This window comes from Erythrolamprus reginae, chromosome 3 (assembly GCF_031021105.1).
Source record: "Erythrolamprus reginae isolate rEryReg1 chromosome 3, rEryReg1.hap1, whole genome shotgun sequence".
Classification (NCBI taxonomy): Eukaryota; Metazoa; Chordata; class Lepidosauria; order Squamata; family Dipsadidae; genus Erythrolamprus; species Erythrolamprus reginae.
In genome coordinates, this window is record NC_091952.1 from 226,198,079 (window position 1) to 226,219,746 (window position 21,668).

Genomic DNA, 21,668 nt, shown 5'->3' on the forward strand with positions numbered 1-21,668 from the left:
ATCCCAGAGATGTACATGAAGGCAAACAAGCCTTATCTATTAGCATCCTACATTTCCAATTTCCCCCCCCAACTTTCCAATATCACCCCCACATACATACACACACACAAACTTTTTAAGAAGCAACTTTTGGGCCAGAGAAATGCATTGGGTAATGATCTGTATATTAGATTATTCTCAGGGAGTAAAAGCTAGAAATTGGAGATAATATTTGTATTTATAGATATTGGTGGGATTTTCAAATCAAGCTGCAAAATATAAATTTAATGAAAAGAATTTCTTACAGAATTAAAAGATAGAATATATACACACAGGAACGGAACAGTCTGAGATGAAAAATAGTTTAAAAGGTAAAAATAATTACAAATCTATCCAGACAATCCCATCTATATCTGTTTGGTCCCATTTGTAAACTGTATCTAGTATTCTTATATCCACTGGCTGCTGCTTCGGATAGGAATAGTCCTTAAAACACACAGTCACCTACACTCCCCCCCTCCCAATTCTACCCTGCCAAGCCCTGAGACTTTACTGAGACAGCTTTAAGCTTCTTGTTTATGGAGTGGCTTCTTCCATTTCAGTGGAGATTTTCAAAGTAGGCTGAATAGTTATCTGCCAGGGTCAACTCTAGTAGATTCAACCTACTCTTGATGTGGGTGAAGGAGAGTGCAAAAATTGGCTTGAAACTCAACATTAAGAAAACTAAGGTCATGGCATCCAGCCCTCTCAATTCCTGGGCAAGAGGTGGGGGAAGAAATGGGGGGAGGGGTGTGGTTTGTTGTGGTTGGTTGGTTCTGATCTTGTGGTTAGTCTTGTGGGTGGATTGGTTTACTGTATTGTGGTTTATAGTTGTAGTAAAGTAAATAGAAGAATAGGAGAGATTCTATTTTCGATACACTGAAGAGTAAAACTTCTTCAACCAGTTCTCGCTGAATTGTCTTCATTCTTCATCGGCTTCAGTTCCTGAGTTCCTGTGTCACACATTCCTGTGCCTAGCCAGTAGCTTTTGAACGCAACTGGGGCAACTGCAGGAGTGGAGTACACCTCTGAAAACTCCTTTTCTATGCGCCTACAGTAGGTGCCTGCCCTATCTTCTGGCATAAGATGGAAAACACTACTTTCATGCTGAAACATCTTAGCTGGGCTTCAGCCTGCCTCAGGATGTCCTGGCCTTAAAATGTAGACCACATCTGGAGGACATGTCTTCACAAAACAGCAGAGTGGCTTCATAACGTAGTAAGCCACGCTTACTACATATATGTACAACACTTAGATAGATGTTGGTTATAGGATTTCAGCTCTAACCTTCATTAAGCTATTAGAGGGAGAAGGGCTGTTATGCATTCAATGCATTTCAATAGCAGAGGGCTGGGAGGAGAGAGCGGGAGAAAGCTTAGTCTTTCAAATGTATACCAATATTGCAGCAACAACAACAGCCAAGCACAGCTAATTTCATCTTGATTTCTGGACAGCGTCTGCAGAACAGCTTGGCAGGGTGTCTAGAGTTTAACAGGAAGGGCAGTCAGACAGTAATATAATGACTACATTATTTAATTTGCTGCTGTCTTCATTTCATTTTATGGGTTTTTATTAAAGTTATTTGCTTTTGATCTCTCACTTTCCTTTGTGTTTATCTCATCTCACATAGCATCTGCTCTATATCTTATCTTATCAGAAAATAGAGGTAATGCCATAAAAAAAACCCTTTCTGTGAAAATAAAATCTCTTTGGCGGGGCATCTGGTAGGGAGAGAGAGAGTGCAGTTTCTTACTCACCTAAGCTGCAATCTGCTCATGTACAAAATAATGAAAGATTCAGGATGAAACCCATCTGCTTGGGCAGTCAACCAGCTGTTGATTCCTTATTCCAGGCATCTCTAATCTTCTTCAATCAGGTTTTCCATTCCCCCCCCCAAAAGAACATTCCATAGGCCAGAAAATGGCAACTGACAGTCAACTTTGGTGTCACCCTTTTGTGATTTTTTTTTAGTTTCCGGATCATACTGCCAACATTTGCCCTTACTGCATTTAACAAATGCAACAGCATTTGTGTTTGGCTTCTACCAGTAATCTTGATAGATATACAGTGGTACCTCTACTTACGAACTTAATTTGTTCTATGGCCAGGTTCTTAAGTAGAAAAGTTCTTAAGTAGAAGCAATTTTTCCCATAGGAATCAATGTAAAAGCAAATAACGGGTGCAAATCCATTAGGAAAGAAATAAAAGCTTGGAATTTGGGTGGGAGGAGGAGGAGGAGGAAGAAGAGGAGGAGGAGGAGGAGGACAGTCGCTGCTGAAGGAAGAAGGTGAGGTGAGTGGAATTTTAAAAATCCAAAACTTTAACTCTTAAAGAGGGACTCTAAGACAGTGAAGAGGAGCACGCACCTCCAATATGCCCGGCCTGAGGCTGCCTCTAATACACTGCACCAGAGAGAGAAACCCAGGGGGAATGGCAAGAAACTGGCTGGGCCTTTGTGTCACTCTCATATTTCCTGGGAAATTTTCCCGGGCTCGTGTTCGTAGAAAATGGTTCTTAAGAAGAAGCAAAAAAATCTTGAACATCCGGTTCTTATCTAGAAAAGTTCTTAAGTGTTCTGTCTGGGTCACTCCGGAAGCTATGACCAACCCAAAAAGATAAGCCAGACACACCGGTAGAATCCAAACACAGTTTTATAATGGTAAAGAGAAAAGAAGCCAACAGAAAATGTCCTTACAATTCAGGAAAACACTGGAACTCCAAATGGATACATGAAGGCAATTGTTCATACAGAAACACAGGATCCTTAATGCCAAGACGAGGCTGTAGATAACAGACATACACCTCCCACGGGTCTTCAAGACTGCTGGGGCACAAGCCAGGAACAGAAACGCTGAGAGACAATGCAGATAACAGCAACTCCACTCTGATAACACTCCACGCTGCTGAAAGAGTTTGCCTGCCTTATAAACCCTTCCCTGCTAATGAGGACCACACCCAACCCCCTGGTGTTCCTCATTCAATGCTGATAATATTTCTTCAATTGATTCCTCCTTTGATCTATGCATCTCTGTCGCATACTATTGATAGCTTGTGCTTCGTCATCCAATGACTCCAGAGACTCCAAGCTACTGGCTTGAGAGAGCCCCTCCCCAGGGCTCCTAGGCCGTTCTTCCTGGTCACATTCCTGACTATAATCTCCCCTGTCCGACTGCCCAGAACTCTCCTCTTTGCTCTCATCCTCCCCCGGGCATGGAGCCAGCAGAGACGCAGCTGGTCTTTCATCTGACTCAGGTTGAACCACAACATTAAGTAGAGGCATTCTTAAGTAGAGGTACCACTGTATAGTGATGTAGCCATGTAGATAATTTCTGCCTTGGCCTTTCCGGTCACATCATGGAAATTCTTCTCCTCTTCCTTCTTTTCCTGCAAGATATAAGATCTGCTTCTTGGATCAGTTCCTATGATCAGATACACAACCAGGTTCAGCTAGGTCAGGGGTAGGCAAAGTTGGATCTTCTATGACTTGTGGACTTTAACTCCCAGAATTCCTGAGCCAATCATGCTAGCTCAGGAATTCTGGGAGTTGAAGTCCACATGTCATAGAAGAGCCAACTTTGCCTACCCCTGAGCTAGGTGATTTACATACCCGTGCCACGTCCTGACATTTTCGTTTAGTTAACAAATCTTAAATTGCCAAGTTTGAAGGCCTCTGCTCTAAGGGTTAAAAGAAATAAGAGTGAATAAATTCCAAAATCCATGGTATCAATATCAAAGCTGAACTCCTTTTAGGTCTTTGTTTCATTTTTAATTTTGCAGTTCTTCTGTTGTTTGAATCCCTCAAGACTTTCCTTTGATCAGCAATCATTGGCAGACACTGCAATCTGTCACATTTCAGATGGACTAATTTGATTTGGAGTGACTATTTTTGGCCCTTAAATCATTTGGGTCTTTGAACTGCTGATGCAACGAGAACAATGATCTGGAAATCTTGCATGGAGTTGTCAGTGGCCTGTGTCTTGTTGCTATAGTGATGTGGCTGGATCATATACTACTCTAATAGAAGAGTGATAGTTCACAGGTGCTTCAAGGTCACCAAGATGGAGAAATAATACTGATCTCCATGACAGGCATCTACTATCAGTTATAGTAAGGTGTCCAATCGTCCTCCTTTAGGGAGGACAGTCCTTCTTTTGTAGGTTTTGTCCTTCCTCGAAAAGTGTTATCCTATCTGTCCTCCTTTTCGATATTTTAAAACTAATCTGTTAATCTCTATATTCAGAGATGCCGCGCCGAACTGTTACACATCATGTGACAGTACAGTTTGGAAAGACACGGTTATGAAACTCATGCATAGAGCACAGGAGAACTTCACGTGTCTCGCTCTTGTCTCCCACCATTGCCTCTACGTTACACTTCATGTTTACTTCTAACGGAAATATGAAATTATTTCTTTCTCAGTGAATATTATACTCAGGTAAGTACAATTCATGTTTTATTAATTCTTTAATTCAATTTTATACAACCCTGTTTTCAACACAAGTGTAAAATAATTTAAATATAGATTTAGCAAAGTTTTATTGCTTTTGTTATTAAAGTTTTAGTTTTAATTATTAATTTTATTCATTCATAATGACATAAATGTTTCATTTATTTACGTGTACCTTTTTTTGTCCTCTTTTTCATTGTAAAAAAATTGGTCACCTTAGTTATAGCAAAGACTGTCTTACAAATAGAGTGATAGTAAGAGGTGAATCATACAGTTATTACCAAAGCATAGTCTCTGTTGGAAAAGGACAACAGCTTTAAGAGCCTCTAAACAGTTTTGTTGGATGAATAGATGATTTATTGTATTTATATTACCTTAATGATTATCCCAACGTAGGAATATGGAGCAGAGCCATATTTGTTCAATTTCTGTGTTCCTTTCCCCTAAAAACTCTCTTTATTTTATTTCACAAACTCAGGGAGACCAGGAATTCCCATACCTTAGCTAGAGTTGGACCTAAAACTGGATCTAAAACTGGACCTAAAAACTCTTGCTCCTGTATTCCTGATCCTTATCACTACATCACATTGGTTTTCATATCAAAATGTCCACTAACATGATACTGACATATATCTGAATATTAATGAAATTCATATAGTTCCTCCCTCTCAGACCGATGTGAAATCCAGCAGGTTCTGACAGGTTCTGGAGAATTGGTAGCAGAAAGTTTGAGTAGTTCGGAGAACCGGTAGAGGAAATTTTGGGTAGTTTGGAGCAGTGTTTCCCAACCTTGACAACTTGAAGATATCTGAACTTCAACTCCCAGAAGTCTCCAGCCAGCAAATGCTGGCTGGGGAATTCTGGGAGTTGAAGTCCAAATATTTTCAAGTTGCCAAGGTTGGGAAACACTGGTTTGGAGAACCTGCAAATACCACCTATGGCTTGCCCCAGAGTGGGGAGGAAATGGGGGTCTCCTTCCCCTGGAGTGGGGAGGGAATTGATATTTTTCAGTATATCCTTCCTCTGCCATGCCTACCAAGTCACACCATGCCCACTAAGCCATGTCCACAGAACCAGTAGTTCAAAAAATTGGATTTCACTGCTGTCCCAGACAGCCAAAGAGTTCACATACAATTTTCCAAGGAAAAGCCTTTGGACATAATCTGATTGCATGAGGTAATAACATTCACTTGGCTGCAAGAAGAAAAGCAAAATGGCCCATAAGTTAACTTCATCATATGACTCCTTGCTGTAATATCTTGAAAGGAGAGGGGGGGAAAACAACCTATTAATTATCTTTATCATGCATGTCATTGGACACCTCTAACATTTAACTCATATTTTTTTCCGCATTAAAAAGCCTCAGACATCATAAGCTCTCTTCATGAAAAATTATTTCCTTTTAATATAATGAAGTCAATTCAATTTTCAGCATTTTTACCTCAGATCTACAAAGACTTGGTTTAAGCTATAAGCACCAAGTTAAACTATGGTTTTTGCTTCTTTGCTTTTTTGTTTGTTTGTTTTTACTTAAGCAACCATGACAGATCAACTATGTTTGGTTTTTATAATAAGGGTTTTTAGTTGTTTTACTAAATTGGATTGTTACATGTTGTTTTTTTATCATTGTTGTTAGCTGCCCCGAGTCTGCGGAGAGGGGCGGCATACAAATTCAATTAATAATAATAATAATAATAATAATAATAATAATAATAATAATAATAATAATAATGTCTTACAAAGGATTGTGAATGGGTTCACACAAATGGAATCGCCTATGCCAGGGGTAGGCAAAGGTGGCTTTTCTATGACATGTGGACTTCAACTCCCAGAAATTCCTGACCTAACATGATTGGCTCAGGAATTCTGGGAGTTGAAGTCCACAAGTCATAGAAGAGCCAACTTTGCCTACCCCTGGCCTATGCCAACAGTATTGTGACTAAGGGCTTCATTGAACTGCTCAATTGGCCATCAGACGAATGGGCAGACAAGTGTTTCTAGAGAGCAAAAATGGATGACATCACTGTTATTAATCCTCCAACTATTGAAACAATATTAGAGTTGATATATTTTTCTATTCCGTTTCCAAAGTGCACTTTTCCATATTAGGTGGCCTATAGTTCTATCTTTTTCAGGTATGCACTTCAATCTGTGTCAGTATGTTTCTTGTCTAACAAGTAGAAGACAACTATTTCTAAATGTAGCAAAAGAACAACAACACATTTTACTTTTTATTATTATTTTTCTTTCCCTGGGCTTCCCAATTTCCCTTGCGTTTCAAAAAGAAGTTTGAAAGGTTTCCCCCTTAGCTTCCAAATAAATTATGCAATGCAAATCCAATAGGCAGAGATTGGCTTAGTTTGATTCAACACAGTACATGCTACTACATGTAAGAATGAACCACAAACTTGCAGTTCGGAACATAGTAACTAGTGATTGAGATCAAGAATCCAGATTAACTTTACCCAACAGGACATAGAATTGTATTTAGTTGCTCAATTCTGCATTTATTTTTTTTAATAATTTTTTTTTATTGGTTTATTTACTAAATTAACAACAAACAAAAAATACATAAAAGAAGATGTGTCCATCACCAATGAAAACACCACCACCATTTAGGGGGTTATATTATTTACAATAAGTTTCAATTTCTTCCTTAGCTCCGGTTTACATTTCTTTACTTACAAAAAGTGATTGGAATTTATTTTTCACATTGTCGTCATAAATTCTACTTAAGATATAATTTTTCACCTCATTCCATCGTGCCATCAGCTTCTCCAATTTATTTTCATCAAAGTTATTTAATCTTATTTCCATAATTTCGAAATGGATGTGGTCCACCGTGTACCAGTACCAATTCTGGATTGTCCATTTATTGCTATCTTTCCACCCTAATACAACTACTGCTTGAGCGCTTTCCAAAGCTGCTGTTTTGAATGCGGAATTGGCAACAAACAATTCTGCATTTTTGACCCCAAACACCCATATATAATTCAGTTTATATTTTATAATGTGCACCTCTCTGAATGTTTCAGGGAAATTCACCAATAAATTGAATTGGCCAGTGGATGGCACTATCCTGTCAGATAAACACACTCAGTCAGCCAAAGCACCACTTACTTCCCTATGAACTCTTGCATAGTTTTAAAAAATACAAGCTACAAAACAGTGGAACTTGTGTCCAGATATTGTATGACAAAGTTAAACAACATAACTGTAGAACAAAACAGCATTTTTAGTGGCTTATGGCTTTGTTTATGTATCAGAGACATCAATATATTACTGTGAAAGAGTGTTATTTAGATATTGTTATGTACAGAGAGACCATTCTACCTTTTATGGAATAGTTGATGGGGACATTGTTATCCTGTGCTAATTGTTTCAACAACTGTTTATATCCATCTTCTAAAAGAGTTTTCATAATTCCTAAACTCAATGCTTTGCCCTTCATTTAGTCAAAAGGAAAATTTTGTGACACATTTGTGGAAGAAAATTTGCTCATGCACTAATCCTGCTTTTTTATTTGACAGAGAAATAATATTTTATTAGAAGGGGAATGGCCTGATAGGCAAATCTAGTATTTCCGCTTCTAGCCATGATGCTGTGCTATTAACCAGTATCTGCCTTCTAACCTGTCTTCTAATGAGTAACCAGGATACTGGGTGTTGTGATTCAGCCTGAGGCTACTCAGGGACCTGCTGGATCTCTGCCGGATCCATGCCCAGAGGAGGAGGACAGTGAACAGGAGGGGGAGGACCAGGCAGACGGGGGAGAGGAAGGTCAGGAAGAGGAGGAGGGAGAGCAGCCTGAGACCCCCAGGGGGGGGCTCTCCCCAACTAGTAGCCTGGATTCATTGGATGAAGACGCATAGGCTATAATAGATATGAGGCAGCGATGAGCAGCTCAAAGACGGGGCCAATTAGAAAGGTATTTCCATCCCTGAATTGGCAACAGCTGGGTTTGGGTGTGGTTCTCCTCAGCAGGGTTGAAAAGGCAGGCCCGCCCTTACAGTCTTGTGGAGAGTTATCAATTGGGAGTCCTGTGACCTTGCTTCGATTCTTGGCGTCTCTGATCTTGGCTTGTGGCCTAGAAGTCTGGAAGACTTGGGGGAGGCGTGGGTTTTATTATCTCCAGCGTTGTTTTTGCCAGCAAGAATCCTGTTTTATTGCCTGGCCTTCGTGAAACCTATGTGAAGCTTCATAGTGTTCCTGTCTGTAAGAACAGTTTTTGTTACCTGTGTTTGCTTTGAATTATATAAACTGCCTTTGCTTTTTACCAGTGTTTCTGGATACTCTTTTTGGTTGGTGTTGGCGAGTGGGGGGACCCAGAAAGAACACTGGGCTATTGGTTAAATTACTTATTTATATAATTCGTCTTCTATGCCGCTGAATCCTGAAGGACTCAATACTATATTATAATACTATAGTTATATTAGATAATTGCACTTATGTTGACTTCTCTATTCTAATTTTATTACATGTTGAAATGTTTGTATTTAATTAATTACATGCAGGTTTTGTAGATGATGACGACATGGTATATTATATATGATATATAGGTGTTAGAGTATGGACTATTCCAGTGTTTCCCAACTTTGGCAACTTGGAGATATTTGGACTTCAACTCCCAGAATTCCCCAGCCAGCGAATGGACTATTCCATTCCTGTGCCATAAAAGATGGGTAAGGTGACTAACATAGATACAACCATTTGATTTTCCAGGCAGCAATACTAGTTTGCCACTGCTGCTTTCTGAGATTCTCTGATGATAGAATAGAATAGAATAGAATAACAGAGTTGGAAGGGACCTTGGAGGTCTTCTAGTCCAACCTTCTGCTTACTGCCCTACACTGCTTCAGACAAATGGTTATCTAACATTTTCTTTAAAACTTCCAGTGTTGGAGCATTCATAACTTCTCGAGGCAACTTGTTCCACTGATTAATTGTTCTAACTGTCAGGAAATTTCTACTTAGTTATAAGTTGCTTCTCTCCTTATTTAGTTTCCACTCATTGCTTCTTGTTCTACTCTCAGGTGTTTTGGAGAGCAGCCTGACTCCTTCTTCTCTGTGTTTCCCCTGGTTCTTCTTTTCATTAAACCCATACCCAGTTCCTGCAACCATTCTTCATATGTTTTAGCCACCAGTCCCCTAATCAACTTTGTTGCTCTTCTCTGCACTCTTTCCAGAGTCTCAACATCCTTTTTGCATTGCTGACAATCAAAACTAAAGGCAGTATTTCAAGTGTGGCTGTTGTTGCACAATGCTGGTTCATATTTATTCATTTATTTATTCATTCATTTATTTATTTTAAATACTTTTTAAAATCACATTTAAAAAAACATAATTTCACTAATACAGCTTGATCCTATCAGAATTTTTTTCTTCATTCTACATTTTCCATATTTAAGGCTATTGTTTTCAGTTTAAACGTTCTTATATCTATTTACTTCTTTACACATATTACATTATATCCATTTAAATTTGTATAATTACATTTGTTTCATTTTGTTACATCATCTTATCTACTTTACACATTAACTTTATTTTTCCTTTCAATTCCATATTTTATAATACATTGTTTCAGTGATGGGATTCAAATTTTTACTACTGGTTCTGTGGGTGTGGCTTGGTGGGCATGGTGGGGAAGGATACTGCAAAATCTCCATTCTCATCCCACTCCAGGGGACGGTTATTGCAAAATCCCAATTTCCTCCCAATCAGCTGGGACTTGAGAGGCAGAGAATAGATGGGGATGGGACAGTCAGAAGTGGTATTTACTGGTTCTCCGAACTATTCAAAATTTCTGCTTCTGGTTCTCCAGAACTGTTCAGAACCTGCTGAAATCCACCTCTGCATTTTTTCCACTCTCTCTCTCTATTCCATCCTTGGTTTGTTCCTCTCTGCGGATTCTAGCACCTTTTTAATAATCATTGCATTCAAGAGGATTTTCTCTTTCTTCCAATTCTGGGGGAATATAATTATGTGTTGAATAATATAGTAAATTTCTTTTCTAATATTTTCTTTTATTATACCTAATAGGAACAGTACTGGCTTCATCTCAACTTTTTGTTCTGTTATTTCCTCAATCCATTTTTTATTCTCTCCCCCCCCCCCATATTTCTTTGCATTGGGACATGTCCATCACATGTGGTAGAATGTCCCTTGTACAGGATTACATTTCTAAAAATTGAGTGGTATCGTTGGATATATTCTGGCCAATCTCGCTGGTGGTAGATGCCATCCAAATGGTTGTCCACTAGGGACGCTTAGATCCCTTTTACAGTTACTACTGTTGAGCAAGATACTACATATACTGTACCTGGCCATTTTGTTTTTCTTGCCTAAATGTAGAACCTTATCTTTTTCACCAATGAATTTCATTTTGTTATATGGTGGCCAACGTTCAAGTCTGTCAAGATCCTTCTGTATTTTGAGTCTATCTTCTGGAGTGTTTGCCAGTTTGGTGTCATTTACATATTTGATGAGTTCCCCATCTATCCCCTCGTCCAAGCCATTGATGAAGATGTTGAAGAGTACTGGGCCTAAAACAGAGCCTTCGGTACTCCACTGCATATTTTCCTCCATGTAGGTGCAGTTCCATTAAGCACTACACATTGAGTGCAGTTGGTCAGCCAGCTTTGAATCCAGCTGGTGGTGTTGCTGTCTAACTCACATTTTTTCTGTTTTTTCTAGTAGTAGATTACAGAGGTTATACAATGTCTCTTTCAGAACCAACCTAATTTAAGGTCCCAGCGCATCCTATCTTGACCTAATGCTGCAATTTATTGAGATTGTTGTCCCTTATATAAGCTGGACTAATATATTATTAGAACTAACTGTACTGCAAAGCATTAAATAAGCCTTTGTGTTCTCCAGAATAGTTCAAAATATTTTAAAACTGTACTTGAAGAGTTCAAGTTCAGGTAAACTAAAAAAAACCTCTGCTTTCCTTATTTATAATTTCCCCAGGAACTAGACATCAATCTTGTAGTATGGCATGAGTGTCAATGAATATACAAAGTAACGTTCAAACCTCACTGAAAATTACTAAAATCCCATCCAAAATTTTGCATGTTTTTGTGAGATTCTATCTGTGCTTGTAACAAATGATTATAGATGTTCTGTTATTTTTCAAGTACTCTCAACTTTTAAAGATCAACAATACAGTTATATAATTTTTGCAGTTGGAGTTTGCACTCGCATAACCCACATTAAAGTAATGCATCTCCTCTTCCTTGACCATAATCCAATGGAAAGGAACTCATACAATATCAGACAACATGTGATTCAAGAAAGAAAGAAAAAAGCTGATTTATTACTGAGGTTACTGAACAAAATACAAGGTATCAATGACTTATTTCATGTGGTGTGCTCCATAATTGGCTATGAATTTGTGTTTGAATCATCTCTATTAGAGATGGGGGGCTCAATTATGTTCTGTTTGTTTGCTTTCAGCTCAAAATCTAACAACCCATGAAGATGAATGCAGTCCACCAATTGTGTATGTGGGCACAGACAAATGAAGAAAGTTCTTGTTTGTTGATTGGTTAGAGCAAACCAAAGAAAATGTGAGGTCCTTGGTGTTCTCTGACCTAAGGATAGCCCATAAAATCATCTGCTACAATGTCCTTCCTGTCAACGACTACTTCAGCTTCAACCACAACAACACGCAAGGATACAACAGATACATTCTTAAAGTAAACCACTCTAAATTCGACTGCAGGAAATACAACTTTAGCAACCGAGTAGTTGATGCATAGAACTCACTATTTGATTCTGTAGTTTCGTCACCTAACCCCCAAAACTTTACCCTTAGGCTATCCACTCTTGACCTCTCCCAATTCCTAAGAGATCAGTAAGGGGTGTGCATAAGTACATAAGTACTTACCCTGTCTTCTGTGTCCTGTCCTAATGTTTATTTATTATTTATTTATTTATTTATTTATTTATTAGATTTGTATGCCGCCCCTCTCGGTAGACTCATATCATGTATATACGACTAGTATCATGTATATAAACATTGTTATATCTTTGTATACCACCAATATGGACTTGACAAAACAATAAAATAAAATAAACTTGTTTGTTTGTTTGCAGACAATTCATTATCCAACTAGGTAACACCAGGTACCATGCTTTATTTCTAAATAATAAAGTATAAAGCATATCAGACATTAATACAATCAAGAGAGTCCAGAAATATTTCACAAGAAGAGTTCTTCACTCCTCCGCTCGCAACAAAATACCTTGTTCCACCAGACCTGAAATACTGCGATTAGACAATTTACAATTACGTCGCCTCTGATCTGATCTAAATGTAGTTCATAAAATCATATGCCAAAATGTCCTTCCTGTTAATGACTACTTCACCTTCAACCGCAGCAATACATGAGCACGTAATAGATTCAAACTAAATGTACACTGCTCCAAACTTGGCTGCAGAAAATACACCCTCACCAATAGAGTGATCAATGCCTGGAATGCATTCCCTGACTGTGATTTCTTCCCCAAACCCCAAAACTTTAACCTTAGACTGTCTACAGTCGGACCTCTCCCCGTTTCTAAGCACACCACTGTGTCTACCGTCCCTGTCCTACTGTCCTATTGGTCTCTTTTATTGTTACTTTTTACTTATGTTATGTTTATACAAGCTACTACTATCCTATACATGTTTGACAAATAAATAAGTAAATAAAAATAAAGTATCCATGAACATTAACACCCTTGAAAATGTCCAAAGATACTTCACCAGAAGAGCCCTTCACTCCTCCACTCGAAATAGAATACCCTACGAGACTATACTTTCAATCATGGGCCTAGAAAGTTTAGAACTAAGACGCCTTAAACAAGATCTAAGTATTGCCCACAAGATCATATGCTGCAACGTCCTGCCTATCGGCGACTACTTTAGCTTCAACCACAACAACACAAGAGCGCACAACAGATTTAAACTTAATATTAACCGCTCCAAACTTGACTGTAAAAAATATGACTTCAGTAACTGAGTTGTCGAAGCGTGGAACTCATTACCGGACTCCATAGTGTCATCCCCAAACCCCCAACACTTTACCCTTAGATTATCTACGGTTGACCTATCCATATTCCTAAGAGGTCAGTAAGGGGCAAGTACAAGTGCACTAGAGTGCCTTCTGTCCCCTGTCCTATTGCTCTCCTATATCTCCTATACCTTTCTTTTATTCCTATATCTCTTCTTCTATTCTTTCATTGATATGTTCTATTACTATACCTTCTTTTCTATTATTTCTTAGATATATTTTACCATGACTATCTCCTCTATAACCTTCATCATGTATTTTACTATGTGTACAGTATATAGATTTATACACACTAAAACCCTCGTTGTGTATTGGACAAAATAAATAAATAAAATAAAATAACACCAATTGGTAGTCGCAAAACACAATGAAAAGTCATTTATTTGACAACAGATGGACAGACTCATCCATAGTTTCAACTGGGAAACAGTAAGCATCGTAGACCAAATTAAATCCAAAAACATTTGAAAATTCCAAGAAGCCTGGCATTCTGACAAATCAACCATTGTAGACATATAGATGTATACTAGATTCAAAGGAAGCAATAACAAATTTAAGAAGGAAGCAAAAAGGCCAAAAGACATCCACTCCAGCAGTCAGCATCTAGATAAGCAGGGATTAACCATAGCCAAGCAAGCATGAAAAAAAAATGGGGAAAACATATTCCCACCAAAACTGGCAAGTCAGGCTAGGGTCGCCCAGAAAGTAATGCACCACATTTTTTTCTCAGCCTACAGTAATGGTACAAATGCGAAACTTTAGATATACGTTATTTGAATTGTCAGGAGTGTGTGTGTAAATTTTGAATTTCTGCAGACAGATAGCGTAGTTGCAGCAGTGTTTCGAAATGGTGTCTGTAAATGATGTAAGTTACAAAGCAGCATGTTGATATTGAATTTCTTACTGCGGAGAAAGAAACTGTTGGGAACATTCACAAACGTTTGTGTACAGTTTATGGAGAATCTGCAGTCAACATAAGTATGGTTAGTCGCTGGGCACAGAGGGTGAGGCCATTAGAAGACCGTTCAATGATTCTCACAGTGCAGAAATGGGTTCGTAACCAGAACAAGGAGTGGTACTGATAGGGCATACACGCCCTTGTGTCTCGCTGGAGGAAGGCCATAGAACGGGATGGAGATTACGTGGAAAAATGGGGAGTGTAGAAGAAACATCATTCTTTCTTGTGTGTATGTTTCATTCATTCAATAAATAATTGTTGAAGAAAAAAATGCAGTGCATTACTTTCTGGGCGACCCTCGTATATGTAAACAGGGAGCAAACTCTGTATTCATCTGCAAGCAAACAAGCAAACTCATAGAGCACCAAGGACTCCATAGTTTAATCCTGAGCTACGTATATTCTGTTCAAAGAAGATGTACCAGGCATCTGGCAGGCCACGATCCCCTGTTGCTGAGCTCCATTATCTTGGTGAGTCACTTGTGTTACAGAGCAGTGTTAAGGAAAATAAAAAATGAATTGTCAGGTTGCGGGAAGTTAAAAACATTTGCCAAGGAGCTTGGAAAATCAACTTGAAAAACAGTATGACTTGTTCCCTGGAGCTTTGGCTTTGCTACTATAATTCATTGCGTTATAAGAGTGAAAGTTGTTTATAGGCATTACGCAGGCATCATTGCTAGTAAGGTGCATCTAATTCTGTAGATGAAAAATATGCCCCTTTGTTCTCGAATTGCTAATGGGCCACTACACTTTCATTCTTTATCTGCTATCCACTGCCATTCTGCAATTACTATCTTAAACTTTTTAAAAAGTGAAGTACTTGATTTGATTAAAAGGCCCATTAGTAAAATAGTTACAGCACATAGGAATGTGTGTAATGGCCATTTGAATTGTTATAAATACAAAACCATTCAAAATTTATCTATCTATCTGTTGTGGTTCTGTCTGAGGCCCCTCAGGGAACGGCTGATCTTCTGTCGGTTTCCAGCTCAGAGGGAGAGGATGAGGAACAGGAGGTGCAGGCAGACGAGGAGGAGGAATCCCAGGCTGAAGAAGAGGGAGGACAGCCAGAGTCCCCCCAGAGGGAGCTCTCCCCAGCAAGCAGCCTGGATTCCTTAGAGGAAAATGCACAAGCCATAATTGATCTGTGACAGAGAAGAGCTACACAGCGAAGGGACCAATTGGCTAGGTACTTTCAGCATTAAAGAGGCAACAGCTGGGTTTGGGTGTGGTGCTCTTTGGAAAGGCTAAAAGGCAGACCCACCCTTCCTGGCTTGTGGAGTTTTATCTTTGAGAGTCTTGGGACCTAGCTGTGAACTTTGGCGTCTTGGAATCCTGGTTTGTGCCTTTGACTACTGAAACCTTGGGGTGGGTGTGCCAGCAAGAAGCTTGCTGTATTGTCTGGACATCAGGACTCTGCTGTAAAGTATTATAGCCTGTCTGTTGGGAAGAACAGGTTTCTGTGTTTATTTTTTCCAGCTATAAAGTACTTTTGCTTTTACCAGAGTGTCTGGCTGTTTTTTCCAGTTGGTGTTGAGGTCTGGAGGAACCCAGACAGAACACTGTCTGTCTGTCTGTCTGTCTGTCTGTCTGTCTGTCTGTCTGTCTGTCTGTCTGTCTGTCTGTCTGTCTGTCTGTCTGTCTATCTATCTATCTATCTATCTATCTATCTATCTATCTATTCGATTTTTATGCCGCCCTTCTCCTTAGACTCAGGGCAGCTTACAACATGTTAGCAATAGCACTTTTTAACAGAGCCAGCATATTGCCCCCACAATCCGGGTCCTCATTTTACCCACCTCGGAAGGATGGAAGGCTGAGTCAACCTTGAGCCGGTGATGAGATTTGACTTATGACCATTACATGCATTGCTAAAAGTAAGAGAGACAGAAACAAGGTTAAGATTTAATTTCAAGAGACACTTGCCTATATTCTGAGTAGCAGATCCTATTTGGATTTCTGCATATAAGAGCAATTAGACAATGAGGATACATGATGGGGCCTTACTCATTGCTAGCTTCCTGCTTGTGACAATGTCAAACTGAACCTTGTCTGTCTTGTCTTTTCTAGCTATTAAATGAACCCTAAGGAGTCACCAGCTATTGTTGAGTCACCCATGAAATGACATTAATTAATTTTGTCTCACAGCAGAACAAAATTAAAATATCCTAGCACAAAAAGCATCTTCTCAAATGTGAAGGACCTTTTGGGCAGCGTTGAGGATTTAGTAACCTGGTCCAAATAACAGATTATAGTCAACATATAAGTTGGGATTTTGCAAGTTTTTGACTAACCCATGTTGGAGACATTTGTGGGAGTATTGAGAAAATACACTCACGCACAAATACTCATTTAAATAGTGGTAAGAATCAGGTTGAAAATCAAGGAAAGGGATTTTTGTACAAATCATCCAAGAGGTTTCTTTGTTCCATGTTGCTTAAAGAGTGTTTGCAAAGACCTGTTAGAACAGTATAAGGAATGGTTTCTGTTGCTTTTCCTCCTACATTATGGTTTTGATTTGGGAACACTCTGTGTTTATAGCTGTGAAAGGTCCCAAAGTTTGAAAACAGTGAAAACAATCTTTAGTTATAAAACAATTATAACTGCATAGTTATAGTATAAAAACAATTATAAACTTCAGAAGAATAATGGCTAGCTTTCTGAAGAAACACACTAAAGCATGACTTGTAAGGAAAATGATTTCATCCAGAAAGAAAACACTCTCCACAGATTGTAGATGTTGTGGATTAAGTCCACTAAACTGCAATAACTAAGAATTGCAGGACTGAAATCCAATCCATCTGGGATTCATCACACCGAGAAAGTTGTGCCTCATATAAAATAGATCAAAGCCTTTAAATCTCAATGTTGAAATTTATTACATCTTTCCACTCTTTCCAGCAGATCTGACTTCATCAGAGCCATAGCTTAGTTTAGGAGAAGGTGAAACTTCAATCTATGGTAGTTTTTTGTTCAGGAAGGTTTCTGCTGTCAGGATTCAAGATAATGGAATTAGACCAAAACTCAGACATGGTTTATATCAGGGATGAAATTTTCCCTACCTATTCTGTGGATATGTCTTGGGGGCATGGTGTGGCTTGGTGGGCATGGTTTGGGTGGGCATGGCAGAGTAAGTAAGTAAGTAAGTAAGTAAGTAAGTAAGTAAGTAAGTAAGTAAGTAAGTAAGTAAGTAAGTAAGTAAATTGGCCTTCTCCGGGTCCCGTCGACTAAACAATGTCGTCTGGCGAGACCCAGGGGAAGAGCCTTCTCTCTGGCGGCTCCGGCCCTCTGGAATCAGCTCCCTCCAGAGATTAGAACTGCCCCTACCCTCCTTGCCTTTTGTAAACTCCTCAAAACCCACCTCTCCCCCTGCCTATGTAGTTTTAGTGCATGATATGACTGTATGTATGTTTTTTATATTGGGGTTCCTTGTTTTTAGATTTTTTAAATGTACAATTGCTATTTTAGATTTTAAATTATTAGATTTGTCAATACATATTGTTCTTTATCACTGTTGTGAGCCGCCTCGACTCTACGGAGAGGGGTGGCATACAAATCTAACAAATAAATAAGTAAGTAAGTAAGTAAGTAAGTAAATAAATAAATGAATGAATGAATGAATGAACGAACAAACAAATAAATAAACAAACAAATAAATAAATAAACAAATAAGGAAGGAAGGAAAGAAGGAAGGAAGGAAGGAAAGAAGGAAAGAAGGAAGGAAGGAAGGAGGGAAGGAAAGAAGGAAAAAGGACCAAAGGATAATAAGAGCTATCTGCTCATGAAGGATAGAGAAGAAAAATAAAACAGGCTATAGGACATTCTATGATATACAATGGATTATATTAGGATAACATGATCAAGACAGGATCTTGAACAAATATTGCATAACATCCCAGTAATAAAACCAAGTACCAATGTTCTCTTGGCTAATGAAAAACACTATCAAGTTAAGTATCCAAAGTGAAATGGTTCTCTTTCACAAGCAGCTATTTATTACGGTTAAATAAATTTAGTAGCATATTATGATATTGTTCATTTTCATCATTTTTGAAACACTTGACATGTTGTATGTCCAACAGCTACCAAACTAATCCTCATGTAGTATATAGGACATGTTGAGAGCAGCTTTGGGCCAACATTCTAGATCAGGGTAGGCAAAGTTGGCTCTTCTATGACATGTGGACTTCAACTCCCAGAATTCCTGAGCTAGCATGATTGGCTCAGGAATTCTGGGAGCTGAAGTCCACAAGTCATAGAAGAGCTAACTTTGCCTACTCCCGTTCTAAACCATTTTATGACTATGATGAATGAAAGTTGAGGGCACCATTTCTTGTTAGTTTAAAGCAGGAAACACAACATAACTGTAGTGTGAGCAGATTGAACATAGGCGTCTACCTCTTGAGAAAAAGCATACAGAGGACACCCTGCGATAATAAGATGACGCAAGCCAACAAAAAAATATGACTGTTCTGTAGTAGCCAGAAACTTAACTTCTTTATCCCATTAATACCTCCACATAAAGAGAACCACTCTTTCTAGTGTATGTACATTTCTTCTCTGCTTTGTTTCATCACTGGGGAAACTGGGTGCCAGCTATGACTCATGCTTGAAGTCTCCAAACTTTCATTCACTGTGAGAAAAAGCAAGTTAGGGAAACAAATGGCTTGCAGATCTCAAAGGTTATAGAGTGGCAGGCTCCCCAAACTCCTCCTAAAACCCCAAGGAGGGGCGGAATACACAAATCCAAAATGAATGTTTAATTTTCATCAGGGCTAATTTTCCTAATCATAAAACAATTTAAGGAAGTAAAAGTGCCTGTACATGAAAGGGGTAAATGTTCTCAACTAATTCAAAACAAAGTGGCTCTGTCACTAAATCAAATGATCCTTCCAACTTGACCATGCCTTTTAAAGTAAGAGCAGCAGACGGGTTGCACGACATTAGCCCTGTTGACATGGGATGTTATGAAAGATATTTCACAGCAGGATTACGTGATTCTTTGATCTAGAGTAGGAAACCTAGTGTGAAGTACACTACAACCCTCCCCAGTCCTAAGCCCATGTGTTCCTCTTAACAACATTCAAAACAACTTCTGGGCAATTGGCAGCACAGGAGCCACATGCATGCTAAAAAGCCCAGTGCAGTCCACCATCATAACCCAATAGATTGCGTTATGATGGTCTTGTGACGTGATAGGACTGAATCAATTACTTAAAAGGGAAGACCCCCAAGACCAACCCCTCTTTGATTCAGTCCGTGACTTAGGACGCGTGCTTTCTCTTTCACTGGACTACAGGCTTTGGCCTAACTTTCGCATTGGGGTTTTTTAAATCTTTAAATCTTTAAATATTTTAATTAATTGAATTATTTATGATTTGTTTTACACTTGTTGTGAGCCGCCCCGAGTCTTCGGAGAGGGGCGGCATACAAATCCAAATAATAAATAAATAAATAATAAATTACTCTCTCAACATTTCATTTGAACTGGCTACCATTGGATCAGAGGATTCTGGACATCAGGCATAAACAGCAGCAGCACCAAGCCGATCATTTGAACTGGCTGCCACTGGATCAGAGGATTCTGGACATCAGACATAATCAGCAGCAGCACCAAGCCGATCATTTGAACTGGCTGCCACTGGATCAGAGGATTCTGGACATCAGGCATAATCAGCAGCAGCACCAAGCCGATCATTTGAACTGGCTGCCACTGGATCAGAGGATTCTGGACATCAGGCATAATCAGCAGCAGCACCAAGCCGATCATTTGAACTGGCTGCCACTGGATCAGAGGATTCTGGACATCAGACATAATCAGCAGCAGCACCAAGCCGATCATTTGAACTGGCTACCACTGGATCAGAGGATTCTGGACATCAGACATAATCAGCAGCAGCACCAAGCCGATCATTTGAACTGGCTGCCACTGGATCAGAGGATTCTGGACATCAGGCATAATCAGCAGCAGCACCAAGCCGATCATTTGAACTGGCTACCATTGGATCAGAGGATTCTGGACATCAGGCATAATCAGCAGCAGCACCAAGCCGATCATTTGAACTGGCTGCCACTGGATCAGAGGATTCTGGACATCAGACATAATCAGCAGCAGCACCAAGCCGATCGGTCCGGCAGGGCCTTGAGAGTCGGCAGGGTCTCTCCTCCCCTGGTGCTCCCAACGCGGCGTAAGTACGGTAAGCCCATGCTGAGGAGGGGATGGAGGAGCGATAAACCCTGAGGGGCATATGCTCTCAGTGTATATCAAAGAAAAGATATATTTGCCAAGAATCATGAGGCAATGAATAAATATAGAAACATAGAAGATTGATGGCAGAAAAAGACCTCATGGTCCATCTAGTCTGCCCTTATACTATTTCCTGTATTTTATCTTAGGATGGATATATGTTCATCCCAGGCATGTTTAAATTCAGTTACTGTGGATTTACCAACCACGTCTGCTGGAAGTTTGTTCCAAGCATCTACTACTCTTTCAGTAAAATAATATTTTCTCACATTGCTTCTGATCTTTCCCCCAACTAACTTCAGATTGTGTCCCCTTGTTCTTGTGTTCACTTTCTTATTAAAAACACTTCCCTCCTGAACCTTATTTAACCCTTTAACATATTTAAATGTTTTGATCATGTCCCCCCTTTTCCTTCTGTCCTCCAGACTGTACAGATTGAGTTCATGAAGTCTTTCCTGATAAGTTTTATGCTTAAGACCTTCCACCATTCTTGTAGTAAATAAGTAAGTGTGACATCATCTATGACAGTGATGGTGAACCTTTTTTCCCTCAGGTGCCGAAAGAGCGTGGGCGCACGCTATTGTGCATGTGCAAATGCCCACACTCATAATTCAATGATTGGGGAGGGGGGAAACAGCTTCTCTCAACCCCCCGAGGCCCCCTGGTGGCTGGAAATGGCTTATTTCCTAACTTCTGATGGGTCCAGTAGGCTCATGTTTCCCCCTCCTCACTCTCCAAAGGCTTCCCTGGAGCCAGGGGAGGGTAAAAAGGCCTTCCCCCATCCCCTGGGAGGCTCTCTGGAAGCAAAAAAATGTATTTGTTTGTTTGTTTGTTTGTTTCTGTATTTATTTATTTATCTATCTATCTATCTGTCTGTCTGTCTGTCTATCTATCTATCTATCTATCTATCTATCTATCTATCTATCTATCTATCTATCTATCTA